This window comes from Podarcis gaigeae (genome assembly GCF_964106915.1).
Source record: "Podarcis gaigeae genome assembly, chromosome: 5".
NCBI lineage: Eukaryota > Metazoa > Chordata > Lepidosauria > Squamata > Lacertidae > Podarcis > Podarcis gaigeae.
The window spans coordinates 77,068,811-77,076,419 of NC_139681.1; the positions used below are offsets into that span (position 1 = coordinate 77,068,811).

At 42.9% G+C, this 7,609-nt stretch overlaps 1 pseudogene across 1 annotated transcript; it reads left to right on the forward strand.

Moving 5' to 3' along the window:
* The first annotated feature begins 1,715 nt into the window (after positions 1-1,715).
* LOC310845880 (small ribosomal subunit protein mS38 pseudogene) lies at positions 1,716-2,284 on the forward strand (annotated as a pseudogene). The gene has a single exon. The product of its transcript is annotated as a small ribosomal subunit protein mS38 pseudogene (transcript).
* Positions 2,285-7,609: the final 5,325 nt, after the last annotated feature.

Sequence of the window (7,609 nt, forward strand, 5' to 3'; positions counted from 1 at the left end):
GAGCAGCGATAAACTAGCTGGCCCAGTTTGTATCAGGAGTCCATTGCTACTTCTTGGGTGGTATCCCTGCCATATGCTGTGGAGGAAAATAAAATATTCCTCTCCTTAGGGCCTCTAATTATTTAACTTTGGCTTGGAAATGTGGGCCAATTCCTGGCTTGTTGGCACAGGCAACTTCCTCCGAAATCTATCCTATAACCGTAGTTTGACTTTCATGTCTGCATGCTGCTGTCAGGTGATCTTTGATAAAATATAATGAAGGAGAGATCTGACGAAAGATTGTGACATACCTTTGTTTGGTGTTGCTGAAGCTCTGGGGTTGAATGCCTCTGGGCTGAACAAGGCACTTAAAGACGTGCCAGAACCTCGAAGGTCTGTTTTCTTTACCTTCCTATTGTTGTAAGACGAACTGCTCTTTTAAGATTAGCACGTTGAGCCAACGTTTTATGTCTAAAATGAGTGAGGTGTGCTTTGCAAAATAAAGGATGGCTTTGATAATGGTGGTGTTTTTAAAAGTTAATTTTAAACAGATTTATTTTGCAATTTTTAAAAAGAGTTTGGGGGCTAACATGAGTGTAATTTTGATACTATCAGAGTGTGCAGCCCCTGCCTTTGTGCTGGAGGGAAAGGGTGAGTCTCCACAGCTATTCCAGGAAACCTTGGTCCCAATGCCTGGAGTCACACCACTGATCTTGCCCTCTGTCGGCCCAGTCAATTCTTTATTAACAAGCAGTAAAAATGCCTAGCGTGCAGGCAGGTGGGGGAGAGAAGAGGGGCCATATATTACTTCTTAATTGTTTCCCCCCCCCATGTTTTTGTTGTTGTTTAGTTGTTTAGTCATATCCGACTCTTTGTGACCCCATGGACCAGAGCATGCCAGGCCCTCCTGTCTTTCACTGCCGCCCACAGTTTGGTCAAACTCATGTTTGTAGCTTTGAGAACACTGTCCAACCATCTCGTCCTCTGTCGTCCCCTTCTCCTTGTGCCCTCCATCTTTCCCAACATCAGGGTCTTTTCCAGGGAGTCTTCTCTTCTCATGAGGTGGCCAAAGTACTGGAGCCTCACCTTCACGATCTGTCCTTCCAGTGAGCACTCAGGGCTGATTTCCTTAAGAATGGATAGGTTTGATCTTCTTGAAGTCCATGGGACTCAAACAGAATATTAAAAACACAATAGAACATCAAACATTAAAAACTTCCCTAAACAGAGCTGCCTTCAGATGTCTTCTAAAAGTCAGATAGTTGTTTATTTCCTTGACATCTGACGGGAGGGCATTCCACAGGGTAGGCACCACTACCAAGAAGGCCCTCTGCCTGGCTTCCTGTAACTTCGCTTCTCACAGTGAGGGAACCACCAGAAGGCCCTGGGAGCTGGATCTGTGTCTGGGCAGAATGATGGGGGTGGAGAGGCTCCTTCACGTTCTCTACAATATCATTTTGAAGGCAAGGCAACCAGAACTGTACTTCCAAATTTGGTCGCACCACAGATATAATGGCATTATGATATTGGCAGTTTAATGTTGTTCTTTTATGTTTTATATGCATTGTGGGAATTACACTAGTGTGTTGGTGTTTTTGTTTTTTTAAACAAGGTAGTGACTCACAAGCATTATAATATAAATCAAATAAAAATAAAGATCATTCAAACAGCCCCCCATCGTCGTGAACCGGATGGTAAGCCCGTGTGGATGAGTGGTCCTCCAGTATGCTGCTACCATGACTGATGTCTCAGATAGCGAGGTTTGCAGAACGCTTTCTGTCGAGATCAACCATCTCGCTTCCACAAATTACAGCACACTTCCCTCAAACAGAAATGGAGCCCAACCTCAGCAGTGGTACGCGTTGCACCCTGAGCTGGAAGAAATCCTGGTGCCAAGGAAGTTGTCGATCCCCCCCCTTGAAAGCTGGCTGATGGTCCAGTATGTCCTCTCTAAAGGTGGAGGCACTGTCAATGTTTGTGAGAAGCTAGGCTGTGAACCCAGCCATCAGTATGACCTCCCCACATCTTCCTGGGATGCAGAGGCTGAGGATGACAGCGAGGAGGGAGGAGGCGAGCTGAACTGGGGCAAAATGGGATGCAAGAACGTTCTGAAGATCCGGAGAAGGAAAATGAACAGACACAAGTACAGGAAGCTGTTGAAGTGGACAAAGTTTTTGCGGAAGAAGGTCATGGAAGGTCGGCGCCGGAGGAAACAAAAAAGGTTTGAATGAGATCTGGAACGCGTCTGGAGGAGAGCCGGACTGAGGAAGGCTCCTGAGGGATGGACAACACCCAAGATATATCTCAAGAAGTCCGATTGATGTCTCCATGAGGTTTTTTTAAAAAAATTAAGCAATATTTAAAGCAATAAAATAAAATAAATAAAAATAAAGATACACACCCAACAAACAAATGGAAATCTATACATGCCCCGCCAACATAGCCATCTCTGGTGATGTGTGCATTTTTTTTAATATGCAAAGTTTAATAATTAGGTGGTTGAATAGCTGAATGATGGTCACAGTGTGCAGAAAATCAAATGGAAAGCTAATGATCCTTGTGGGCATTAAGCTCTGCACCAAATAATAGTAATTGAATTATTTCTTGCATGGTGAGAAGCCTGAGAGTTTCCTTCAATCCCTGAAGGCTTTGCAGGGAAAAGGCAGACACAGAGCTCTGCATGGCCCCTGTTATTCCCTTCCCTTTAACTGATTGGCAGAAGATAGGTATGGCATGAAAGTTACCCAACAGCAGCTGTGGTAGAAAATCAACGTGTGGACATTTGGAATCATCAACAAAAAGTTGCATTTCCTGTTCTCTCTGTCGTTCTGATTTTTACAGTGTTCTCACAATGCATACACTTAAGCATATGGTGTAGGATATATGCATCTGCCAATTTTGGCATCTCATTTTTTCCAGTGTTCAGTTCTCCACAGTTCTGCATCAGTTTGTGGATTTTTTCGAATCTTCACAAAAATTCGCCAGCATTTTAATGCACACTTCTCCAAATATGTATATTTTGGCACACAGCTTTCCCTAATATAATTTTTGTGTGTATATTATTTTCACTACTGTGTGCATCTTAGGTACATGTCCCCCTGAAAGACACATTTATGTACACATTATTTGGTTGAAGAACCACATGACAAAATTCAGAGAAGTGCGACTTTCATAGGGTAGCTGCGTTTTGCTTCACTTCTTGATTCGTAAAGTTCGAATTAGGGATAATCTCTTTGAAATCTAAGCTGAACCATATTTCTCCTCCATTCTTAGTGTAGAGAGAGATTTCTTACATCACATCCGAGAGGAGACAGATGATCATCCCTTCTCCCACTTTGGGTGTTGGCAAAATACCCTACCTTTCTACAAACAAAACAAAATGCAACCTAAAAATAAATAAATGAGCAAAGCCTAAATTACATTCAGTGGAATTTATTTATGAGTATACATCTATAGGACTGCACAGTGAGTGAGTTTAGGGAAGAGTTGTTTGTTTGGGGAAAATATTATGACCTAATAATATGAACTAATTTGTTATATGATTGCCTTTTTCATTTTTGCTTAATTTATATTTTGGTCAAGGGTTTAATGGAGTGTTGTTGTTTAATATCCTGGTGTTTACATATGACTATGAATTGCCTCTTGTGTTGTTCTATACATTGTGGAGCGACTGGTTTTGTTGCTTTTATATTATTGTTAATTTCTTGGCAGTTTAATGTAAACTGCCTTGAGCACACTGGCAATATTATGTATAATATTGACCTTGATTAATTGAAACCAAGAGCATATTTCAATAACTGCTTAGGACGAAGAGCTATTTATTCTCCGATACTATACAGAATCTCCCGCAAGACAGAACGAATGCTGCAAGCAACCAGGAAGGAAAATCCAAACGACTTATCCTGCGATTAAGAAATAAAGCATCTCATTGATCTTGTTCTTGCTTTCATGCCTTCCTAGCTCCTGGAAGCCACGATTGTACGGAGTTGCGTTAACTGAATGAATGTCAGTGGTTGGGTCCCTAAAGCCATTACGTCATGTAATAGAACCTTCAGGAATACATCCAGTCGGAAGACATGTGCAATATGCTCTGAATCAACATCTTTCCTTTGGAATTTGCAGTGAACATAGCGACACCAAATATGTCAAGCTGACAGCCCCGGGGATTGAATTCTTTAAGAGACAAGCAGAGCAGGAAACAGCGGTAGCAGGTGTTGGCATAATAATTAGACTCATGCGCTAATGGATGGGGGAAAGATGAAAACAGAGCGACATCTAGTGTTCGGTGAGGACAAAAGCAAAACTAATTTGATTATCCAGTTGCCAGGTTGCCAACACAGAATTTTTCAAATGGGGCTAAAAGCCACTTATTAAAATGATATCCAGCCTTCCTGTCAAGAAAAGGGAACGACCACCCAGAAGCTTTATATCATGGTTTGCTTTATTTCGAATTGAGTCCAAAATAGGAATAATGAGAAAAAAACTCTGATAAAGATGAATTTGTGGAGAACAGGATGGTTTGACATGATGGACACAATCCATCACTGAGTTAAGCATTTTGCAGTGGGGTAAGGTAAAGGTAAAGGGACCCCTGACCGTTAGGTCCAGTCACGGATGACTCTGGGGTCGCCGTGCTCATCTCACTTTACTGGCCGAGTGAGCCAGCATGCAGCTTCCGGGTCATGTGGCCAGCATGACTAAGCCGCTTCTTGTGAACCATAGCAATACACAGAAACACCGTTTACCTTCCCGCCGGAGTGGTACCTATTTATCTACTTGCACTTTGACGTGCTTTTGAACTGCTAGGTTGGCAGGAGCTGGGACCGAGCAACGGGAGCTCACCCCATCACGAGGATTCGAACCGCTGACCTTCTGATCAGCAAGTCCTAGGCTCTGTGGTTTAACCCAGTGGAGCTCTGTTAGCCCATTGTGATAAGACTGCTTCAGAAACAACCCTATGTGGTAGGGAGAACCGTACATCGGCTCTGAGCATGCTCAGAGCTGTTTTCCTGAAGGCCAGAAAAGCAACAAGGAACACTTCCTACTTTGAGGAATCATAGAATTGTAGAGTTGGAAGAGACCCTGAGAGTCATCTGGTCCAACACCCTGCAATGCAGGAATATGCACCTGTCCCATATGGGGATTTAACCTGCAACCTTGGTGTTAGATCACCATGCTCTAACCAGCTGAGCTAACCAGGTTCAATGAGCTGTTTTCTTGTTTAGTATTCACTTTGTGACCTTGCTAGACAAAGAGAGAGAGAGATCAAGCAAGCAAACAACAAGTATCTATCTATAATAAACATCTATTTCTACTCAATGATTTTGCATTTATTTTTTAGAACTGTAGAATTGGGAGGAGAAATAGTGAATGTCTTCTGTATGTGTCGCAACAAATTCTTTATTAACCGCCCCCCCCCAATGTCACGTCCATATTCCCCCCCCCCACAATGAGAGTAGGGACTGCAAACTGGATTCAGGTGGCAAATTTCCAAATGACACATTTTCCAGTTGATGGTTCATCTATAAACTATGGTGTTGTGTTATGCAGAGTAGACCTATCTGAGTCATGTTAAAGAATTTCTTGTTGCTCACAGAAAAGCTGGTTTTCGGCTGGCATAAGAAATCTGGATCCACACCAGTGTTAAAGGACACCGTATACAATCAAAGTAGTATATAACCAAAGTGGAGGGGACGTGTCCCATGTGTGAAAAGGTAGGTGCCTTTCTGAGCTATGCAGCAAATGGAGGGTGGAAAACTGCAATGTGTAGTTTTACTTTTCGTTGCAGCGCTGTGATGAAATATTAAAAAACAGCGAAACTGTTCAAAATAAAGTAGAAGGTTGGCTTGGCTGACGCATGACACGCCAATTTTAATGCAGGGAGTCTAAGGAGGCGTAGGGCCTGAGCAAAGCAGCTGTAGCTCAGTTGTGGGGAGCGTATTTTAAACAGAGATGCTGCCTTGCACTCCTTGCTTCCGAGGAAGCTGGCTTTTCCCCCACCACTGGCCAGCAGAGTGAAAAGCATGCCTTACTCCTATTTATTGTTTGTTTGTTTGTTTGTTTGTTTGTTTGATTGTTTGTTTGATTGGTTGATTGATTGACAGCCTACCTGGACGACTTCTGGGGAACAGCTTATCCTGGGCCAATAGCAGCCAGCAGTACCCTTAGTGGTTGCAGCCTTGAAGCATCTAATGGCCAAGGCATTGTGTAGGCTTAGTCCTGAGGTGAGGCAGGTAGGCTATCTTGCCAAATAGCACCTGTTTGATTTGATCTGGTGCTCTCTTGTTTTCTCCTTGTTCTCTTGTTTTGTTTTGTCATGTGCCTGAGTCAGGATCAACTGGGGAGAGCTTGAGGCTCCCCAGTTGTAGGGGTCAGAGTAGATGAACTTTGAGCTTCGTTCTTACTATGCGAGTCTACATGTAATGACTACGTCACAGTTCTTAGATATTCAACCTCTGGTTCCCCAGGCATTGCTGGATTGCAATTTCTGCCAGCCCCACCAGCATGGCCAACGATCAAGAATGAGGAGCATTGTAATCAGCATTCAGAAAGCCACAACTTTCGTCTAGTGACCTAAATATTCATGTTACAAAGAATATTTTATGTGAAAATATGTTTATTCAGTGCAACATAAAATAATGCAAATTAGAGACATCCTCTGGTTCACGTAGGCTCCAATAACTTGGTATATGCTATAGCATATATGTTAGTAGCCTGATATAGCAGTTGGTTACAACATATAATCATCTGTTTTATGTGTTTGCCCATTGATTTTGTATGTGGGTGGGTGGTTACTTTGAAGTTCAGGGGCTCATTGTTGGCAGTGGACTAGCTTTAGGCACCTTTTAGATGCATCGCAATACCTGCCTCAAATAACAGGTGCTATTTCTTTCCTCCAGCCGTTTCCTGGTAACAAGAGCATCATGTGCTTCTCACCTGCATGCAACATCGAGGGGGTTGACTTGCCGCTCTCAGATCTTTGCCGTGGCTGAGGAATTCCCACTGGCACTGAGCAATGACCAGCAAATGCGAGATCATCGTGCAGATAAGAAGATATCAGATAAAGACGCATGCAGATTCCACCTCCCACCTACCCCCCAAAACACCGAGGCTCTTTTGCTTGCTCATTAGGTTTGCTTCCTCATTAGGTCAACAAGATTTCTCGTAGCAGGAATATCTTTGTGAAGATAAGACTGCGGACTCCAGGTGGAATTTCTTAGCAACCGCCTCCAGGAAGATCTGCTTGTCCTGTGGGAGGAAGTTCATGCTACCTGACCTGTATCTAATTGAGAGAGAATCTTCTGGGAGTATTTGCCTAGAAAGAGATAAGAGGACTGCAGGATTCATGCGAATCTGATTAGGCAACGAAGGCTGGCATCCTAGCATGGTATTGTAAATTAACTCCAGAGCAAAACAAAAACAAAACCTGCTCAGTTTTAACAAGCAAGATGTTTGTGGATTTGGAGCAATATGTGGCAAAGATATTTCTAGCTCAGAATTAAATCTGGGTGCAAACTCTGGCTTTCCAGACTGCTAATTAGTCTTCTTGTATTTTTAAAAGCTGCGTAGAACCTGTTACTATCAAACTTAAAACAATCTGCACAATTGGGCGATGAGAGTTTCTTTTTAG